Source organism: Pongo abelii, chromosome 10, assembly GCF_028885655.2.
Source record: "Pongo abelii isolate AG06213 chromosome 10, NHGRI_mPonAbe1-v2.0_pri, whole genome shotgun sequence".
Taxonomy (NCBI): domain Eukaryota; kingdom Metazoa; phylum Chordata; class Mammalia; order Primates; family Hominidae; genus Pongo; species Pongo abelii.
This window is the reverse complement of record NC_071995.2, coordinates 129016318-129023959: the sequence shown is the minus strand read 5'-3', so window position 1 is coordinate 129023959 and position 7642 is coordinate 129016318. Positions and strand designations below refer to the sequence as shown.

The 7642-nt window shown below is 45.9% G+C and overlaps 1 long non-coding RNA gene across 1 annotated transcript in view; it reads left to right on the top strand.

Moving 5' to 3' along the window:
* The first annotated feature begins 310 nt into the window (after window positions 1-310).
* Window positions 311-7642, top strand: part of LOC129049281 (uncharacterized) — a 52071-nt gene continuing 44739 nt past the window's right edge. The window contains exon 1 of the long non-coding RNA XR_010135853.1: window positions 311-487. This is a non-coding gene — a long non-coding RNA (uncharacterized LOC129049281). The remainder of the gene's footprint in view (window positions 488-7642) is intronic.

Genomic DNA, 7642 nt, shown 5'->3' with positions numbered 1-7642 from the left:
ATCACAGTGTCTGTGAATTACTGTCTGCATTTTACAGGCTGGAAACTTGAGGCTCTGTGGCCGCCGGTGCCCAGCCCAGGGCAGGGCTGAGATGGAGCCAGAATGCCCTGTTTCCAAAGCACGGCTTTTCTGTATGATCAGTTTGCCCCTAGCTCAGCACAGTCGCTAAACTTGGGGCCACTGTTTTTTTTTTATTAATCTGGGTTTTTAAAGAGGATTGTTTTAAATATAATTTTTGACTTTATAATCTGTTGGCTAGTATTATTTATGAAAAGGAAGAAAGAAAGAAAACTCAGCCACCTTTTGATTCTGAATGACATTGTTAGCGACACTTCATGCCGTAACACTGGTAACTCCCAATCCCCTTCCTTATCATTTCAGAAGCTCCCTTTGAGTTCCTGTCACACAAGACACCTACCCTGTGTGGGGCTGGACTATTCATTTTCGGGCATTTTAAATACACAGACTCCAACTTCTGTCAAAAAAGGTAAGTGAGAGGCTCATTCCTTTCAGTTTATCTGGTCATTTCTTACCGATGCGCAGAGTCAGGAATGACAAAACTTTGGAAAAGTAGGTAGAATTTGGGTTGTCTTCACAGCATGGTTTTTACAGCCCCCTGCCCCCATCACTGCGGTATTGGGGGAGGGGATTGTGTCTTTGGCAGGGAAGATTAAGTGGACTGCATCCCCCCCACAGAGGGTTTAATTGGCAACAGAGTCAGAACCCACTGATGTGTGCAAAATTCATTATTGTATTTGGGCTTGGAATGCTCGCACGGGCCAGCCGTTTCTCCTTCTGATTTTCCCACAAGCTTTCAAAAAGATCTTGTGTCTCTGTGTCAGAGTGTCAGCTCCCCAGTGGGGCCAAGTTTCCTGAGTTATGTTTTTTTAGTAACCTCAAGGGCAAGGGAAAAGGTGTGTAAATCCTTTAGCTTCTGTTATCACTGGATTAGGCAAAATCATGTGCCCAGAGGAGGAGAATCAGAATGCTTAGCCGAGATAACAGCCCCGTTAGTCAGGATTCACTAGAATTCACAGACCAGCTAGGGAGCCGGGGAGGATGTGGAAGAGAGAACCCAGTGATATCCGTAGTTGGCGCCTTTTAGGTTCATCTACCTGGGTTACATGTGACCTGCTACAGATGACACTTGAGAAGCTGGGTCTTCCAGCTCCCCAAATCGGCCAAATTCTTCCTAACGCAATGAATTACACAAAGCATCTCCCTCCCTCCCTCCCTTTCTCTCTCTCTCTCTCTCTTTCTCTCTTTCTTCCAACAGAGTCTTGCTCTGGCACCCAGGCTGGAGGGCAGTGGCATGATCTCAACTCACTGCAAGCTCTGCCTCCCGGGTTCAAGCAATTCTTGTGCCTCAGCCTCCCAAGTAGCTGGGATTACAGGTGTGCGCCACCATGCCCAGCTAATTGTTATGTTTTGAGTAGAGAAGAGGTTTCACCATGTTGGCCAGGCTGACCTCGAACGCCCAACCTCAAGTCATCCACCTGCCTCGGCCTCCCAAACTGCTGGCATTACAGGCGTGAGCCACCATGCCCGGCCTAAACGTTCACTTTCGTTTCTTTTCTGTGAGTATAGTGGATACTTGCTGTTTTCTGGCCACTGAGCCACAGCTCACACATATTTTAGTAACAGCATTTATTGCTTAAGATAGATCAAGCTGCTGTAACAAATGGGCCACAGAATCAATAGCTCAACTCCAAGGAGTTTGTGTCTCATTCATGTAATAGACAAGGCACGAGGAGGCAGGACGGTCTGCTCCATGTGGTCTTGTGGGGCCCCAGGCTAAGTGAGTCTCCTCCATCTTTAACATGTGCTTCCAAGATCACCTCGGGCATCCACCATTCCAGTCAGCTGAGAGGTGCAGAGTGCGGGAGAAAGCGCAAATTGATGTTGCAACTTGCCCTGCCTCCTCTAACCAAGGCACGGGCACTTGATACAAACTTGGCCAACTTTTCCTCCCATGACTTTTGAATCTGAGTGGTGCTGTCCAGGGCAAATTAAAACACTGGATTTGGCCAGGCGTGGTGGTGGCTCACACCTGTAATCCCAGCACTTTGAGGGGCAGAGGCGGGTGGATCACCTGAGGTCAGGAGTTCAAGATCAGCCTGGCCAACATGGCAAAATCTCGTATCTACTAAAAATACAAAAAAATTAGCCAGTTGTGGTGGGAGGTGCCTGTAATCCCAGCTACTCTGGAGGCTGAGACAGGAGAAATCACTTGAACCCAGGAGGCAGAGGTTGCAGCGAGCCAAGATCGCACCACTGCACTCACTGCTCACTGCACTCCAGCCTGGGCGACAGAGTGAAACTCTGTCTAAAAAAAAAAAAAAATGGATTTAAGCAGGTGAATCCCAGAGGCAGTTGGTGGGACCCTCAAGCTCTTCTTGCTGCAGAAATCCCTGGGAGCTACCTTCTTTCCCCAAGTCCAGTCAGCCAGCCCTGCTGTTGGTGATGAGAGCTCTCTCACATAGTTCCAGTAGATGGACTGCTTTAATTGGACAAAGATGTTGCAACAAGCAAAGAATGCTCACTGTTATAGGGGCTGGACTCTAAGGAATCAGGGCTGACCCAACTTGGTAATATGTCATTGGCCATAGAAAATGGACTGGAGAATGCTAGCCACAGCTCTGTGTATCAGTCTCAAGGACTCCCTGGGTCTTCTTTTGTCTATTTCATGAGAATAAATAATAGAAAGATGTCTGGTGTGGTGGAGAAGGAAAGAACTGGCATTAGGAGTCTTCACATGACTTGGAAAGAGTCTGTAGCTTGCTGAATTCTACTCTCAGGGATGGACAGGCTACCTGGCTTTAGACATGGACCTTGTGTTGACTGGGTGTCATCCAAGTCCCTAAAGTTGCTTATGTTTTATCTGACAAAAAGATGACTAAATCTACCTCTTTTTTTTTTTTTTTTTGACAGAGTTTCACTCTGTTGCCTAGGCTGGAGTCACTGGTACAATCTTGGCTCACGGCAACCTCCACTTCCCTGGTTCAAGCAATTCTCCTGCCTCAGCCTCCCAAGTAACTGGGATTGCAGGCACCTGCCACCATGCCAGGCTAATTTTTGTATTTTTAGTAAAGACAGGGTTTCACCATGTTGGTGAGGCTGGTCTCGAACTCCTGACCTCAGGTAATCCACCCTCCTCAGCCTCCCAAAGTGCTGGGATTACAGGTGTGAGCCACCATGCCTGGACGACGCAGTCTACCTCTAATTTTGTGAAGAATGAATGTGATGAAAGATACTAAAGCATTTTAAAAGGCACAAGTGTTGCACAAATGTAAGATATCTTATTTTAACTTAAAACCCATAGGAGGGGCCGGGTGTGGTGGCTTACGCCTGTAATTCCAGTACTTTGGGAGGCTGAGGCGGGAGGATCACTTGAGCCCAGGAATTCAAGGATCAGCCTTCACCAACATGGTGAAACCCCGTCTCTACTAAAAATACAAAAAATTAGCCGGGCGCAGTGGCAGGTGCCTGTAGTCCCAGCTACTTGGGAAGCTGAGGCAGGAGAATGGCGTGAACCTGGGAGGCAGAGCTTGCAGTGAGCCGAGGTTGCACCACTACACTCCAGCCTGGGTGACAGAGTGAGACTCCGTCTCAAAAAAAAAAAAAAAAAAAATTTGTCCAGCCATGGTGGTGCATGCCTGTAGTACCAGCTATTGGGAGGCTGAGGTGGGAGGATCACTTAAACTCAGGAGAAAGCCAAACAAAACAAAATTCAAAAAACTCCCTTCATTCTTGAAGTAGAAAGGCTTCCCCAGGGCATGTGCCTCCTAAATCAAAATGGATACTGGGTGGGTAGGAGCACCTCCAGGGAGTGCCTGCTGGTGGTACCTGAACCAAATTTATCCTAGAATATTTGCTTGACATGCACTGTTCGAATCTTAAAAATTGTCTAATGTTATAAACCATTCAATTTCAAGTAAACATTTTGACTGTCTCCTTTTCTTGGAAACATCCAATATTTACCCCTTTGCATCCTCACTTGTGATGGTGACTCTTGGGGGCCTAGGTAACAGCACTCTGTGTAGACAGGGCACCCCTTCCCTCCCAACCCAGACTATGCTCTCATTATGTTACTAGGTCAGCCAACAAGGCATTCACCTTTGCAATCCCTAGTGGAGAACTTTATAGGGCATACTCCAGGAAGTGATGGCTGAGTCCATGAGTATGAGGGACCCGTGGGATCCATGATGATGCCAGCTGCACTCCTCACCTGTCTCTCCTCCATTTTCACCTGCTCTCCCTGAGCTTACTCAAGAGGATCATAAGCCCTGTATTCAGAATTTCATCACTACTCTCAGCTTTTGCCATCATTGACCCTCTCACCAGCTCCTTACCTCTGGAATTCCTGAATCCCCCTTCTAGAGCCACAGGGAGTGTGTCCATAGCCCCCTGTGTGGCTGGGAAGAATGTCATGCAGCTGGGGCATAATTATAACCTGTAACCAAATTATGTTTAATTACTTTTGGTAGCTTCCCAGCCTCCTCTCAATTCCACCCACCAGTGGTTTAGCAGGCTCTGGAGCAGGTCACGGTCCTCCACTGCAAGCATTAAACTGCCTGGGTTGTGATGATGAAGGCTGACTTGATAAGGGTCATCCAGGGTAAACATCAGGGAGGGATACCAATTTTTCATGCTGATCCAACGAGGCATTATTAGAAGCAAGGGGATGAAAGGAAAGGAAACTTTAGGCTGAATGTCAGGATAATTTTCCCAAGAGTGAAATCAATTAGCCTCTGAAGACTTGCTTCTCGGCAGCAATCTACTTCAAACCCGACTCAGAAGGACATCTGAGAGAAGGAAACAGGCGATCACCCCACGCGGAAGACCGAAAGCAGACTCCTGGGGCCTTTTTGCCCCATTGCTCTAATTTCTTTAAATGAATTTCTGAAGCATGATGTGCTTTTTCTCTAGATTTGTTGCAACCAGTCTGACCTGAGTTTGTTCCTGACTCATGAGTCATAAAAATATTTACTGTTTCTGCGTTTGTACTTTCTTGGTATTTCAGAGCTGGGCACTGAAGGGTGCCCCAGCCTCCCTTCCAACCTCATCTCACTCTTCTTAATTGCCTGACCTTCGAGTCCCGACTGCCGCGAGCCTTGGCATGGATTTAATTGACAAAATGCAGCAAATATTTATTGAGCATGTACTATGTCTCAGGCACTGTTCAGGTCCCTAGAAAGCAGAGAAGGAAGCACAGGATTCCTGCTTCCATGGAGTTTAATTCCAATGGGATAAACTAGTAAAATAATGTCAAAGGAAAAATCAACAATATTCAGTCTCTTCTTCCTCCTCCCAACAGAAGCTCAATTGGTTTGGGAGCACAATGTGCCTTAAGCATTCAATTTCCCAGAACTCCTTGCAGGTTAAGGAAGTCATGTGACTCAAATCTGACCAATGAGATAGAAGCAGATGTTTTGGGGTGGAGCTTTCAGGGAAACTCTTCTCAGGGGTGTAGGCTGATCGGGTTGTCGGTTAGACCTTGGACTTCCACCTTCTGAAACATGATGGCAATGCCCAGTCACCTTGCAACCATGAAGACAAAGTCACATATAAGTACAGCAGTGCAAGGGTAGAAGAGGAGCTTGGTTCAGAGCAGCTGGAATAGTCCTGCCTCCAGAGTTCTTGTAACGCGAGAAAAGTAAACTCATTAGGAGTTAAGTCACAATAATTAGTTCCAATGGCGCCAACTCTGACTGTGAGAACAGATTATGCAGAAATATATATGTGTATATAAGTACATATATGTATATATGTGTGCGTGTGTGTGCGTGTGTGTACACATTTTTTTGAGACCTGTTCACTGGGCTCAAGTGATCCTCCTGCCTCAGCCTCCCTATAAATACGTTTTTAAATGATCATCATGCTTTTTTCATTGCATCTTGCTCAGGTGGTTATTAATATGCTGCTGAACTGAAAACGTTCTTGCTCTGAAACCTTTCACTGGAAGGCTGGGCTCAGCTGGGACTGTCTATCAGAGCATCTTCATGTGAAAGCTCCAGTTATGAGGCAGTTGAACATCTTACACGGCAGCCAAGGGCTCCAACCATGAATGTTCCAGCAAATGAGGTGGAAGCTACACCAGCTTTGTGGACCCAATCACAAGCTGGCTCAGATTCAAGGGTAGGAGAGGAAGACTCCATCTCTCAGTGGAAGAATATCAAAGGATTTCCTTCTTGTCCTAAGACCTCTCCATTCCCCAAAGCTAGATTCATGGCCACCTCCTCTAATAAGTCTTTCTTCTGTACCCCAAACCCTTATTGATCTCGCCCTCCTGGTAACTTTAGTAACTCATTCATTTGGCATTTGTTCACCTTCTGCCCAAGTTTACTGTGTAACAACCTGGTGTGTGGGGGTGACTCTTGTGCATTGGGACCATCAGCTTTTGTGCACAGACACATCTCTTGTCTTCTATGGTCATCTAACCCAAGAGGCATCCTATACCTATGTCTCCGTTGCCATCTCTCTCTCTTTTTGAATCGATGTCTGTCGTTTTTCTCTATTTTTCTCTTTATCTCATTGGAGGTAATATTTATATAAGTGATTAGGAGCTTGGGTTTGAGAATTGCAGAGACTAGTTACTTGATTTATGGCTCTTCCCAACTATGTGGCCTTAGGCAAAGGGCTTATGTCTCAGTTTCCTCATTTGAGAAAAAGGAAATCGTGATGACTCTTAAATAACCAAATGCATGCCAAACTCTGAAAACTGCATGATGTTTTGGCTGTGTCCCCATCCAAATTTCATCTTGAATTGTAGCTCCCACAATCCCCACATGTCGTGGGAGGATCTGGTAGGAGGTAATTGAATCATGGGGGCGGTTGCCCTCATGCTGTTCTCATGATAGTGAGTGAGTTCTTAAGAGAGTTGATGGTTTTACAAGGAGCTTTTCCCCCCTTTGCTCAGCACTTCTCTCTCCTGCCGCCTTGTAAAGAAGGACGTTTGCTTCCTTTTTTGCCATGATTGTAAGTTTCCTGAGGTCTTTCCAGCCATACAGAACTGTGAGTCAATTAAACCACTTTTCTTTATAAATTATCCAGTCGTGGATATTTCTTCATAGCAGCGTGAGAATGGACTAGTACATTGTACCTGGCGTAGACTTGTGTTTGAAATTGGCAGCTACCATGACCACCACCATCCTTATCACTATCACTTTCATTTTGTGTATTTTTATTTTGCTTTATATAGATCTAGCTCCACATTAAATAAAGTCCAGTGGTAGACGGGGGAGTGTTCCTAAAGAATGGGTGTTTCCTGGACCCATTTAGTCAAGGAGAAGGACAGATGGATAAGCGTTTACAAAACAAACAGCCTACAGGAAGTCTGGAAACTGTTTCAAAAATAGTCTATAACAGCAATCAAAAAAAAATGTGTAGATGGTGATGTAATCTCTCTGGTAAAAGAGGAAAAGCTAATGGATATTGTCTGCGTGTAGAGCTGTGGGGCCACTAGGGCAGGATTTCCATTCTTAGAGGGCTCCCAGGACTGCCTTTGTCTGGCACTGGCCAGGGCTCTCACACCTCATCAGGGTTTGCAAAGACAACTTCTCGCTTCCTTGAGACATGCTTTTCATGGGACACACACTATAATGCGTATTAAGTTACATATGCAAAAATAAGCACTTACGTA